Source organism: Penaeus monodon, chromosome 28, assembly GCF_015228065.2.
Source record: "Penaeus monodon isolate SGIC_2016 chromosome 28, NSTDA_Pmon_1, whole genome shotgun sequence".
Lineage (NCBI taxonomy): Eukaryota > Metazoa > Arthropoda > Malacostraca > Decapoda > Penaeidae > Penaeus > Penaeus monodon.
In genome coordinates this window covers 4,257,719-4,258,098 of record NC_051413.1, presented here as the reverse complement: position 1 = coordinate 4,258,098, position 380 = coordinate 4,257,719, and the positions used below count along the sequence as shown (strand labels likewise).

The following is a 380-nucleotide window of genomic DNA, read 5'->3' as shown; positions in this document are numbered from 1 at the left end:
GGTGATGTCGAAGGTGGGGAAAGGGGCATTACGAGGACGCAGTAAAAGGAAAACAAATAAATAAGGGAATAAGCAAGGAAGGGCAGGAACGAAGGAAGGAAGGAACATATGAAGGAAAAATGAAAAAAAAAACGAAAGGAAGAAAGGAAGAAAGGAAAGCGAGGGGAAAGGAGGATTTTGAGAAATTCGTATGAAGAAAATAAATAAAGAAAGAAAGGACGATAGAAAATAGATAATAGAAAGAAAGAAAGGAAGAGAAAAAGAGAAAAATGAAAAAATGAAGGTGATTTCGAAGATCTTGCCTACGAGGGGAAAGGGGCATTGTGAGAACGCAGGATAAGGAAAAGGATAAATAAGGAAATAAGGAAGGAAGAAATGAA

At 37.1% G+C, this 380-nt stretch overlaps 1 protein-coding gene across 1 annotated transcript in view; it reads right to left on the bottom strand.

Annotated features, from left to right (window-relative positions):
- LOC119591300 (laminin subunit gamma-1-like) overlaps positions 1–380 on the bottom strand; it is an 83,409-nt gene that overhangs the window by 41,366 nt on the left and 41,663 nt on the right. The window lies entirely within an intron of this gene.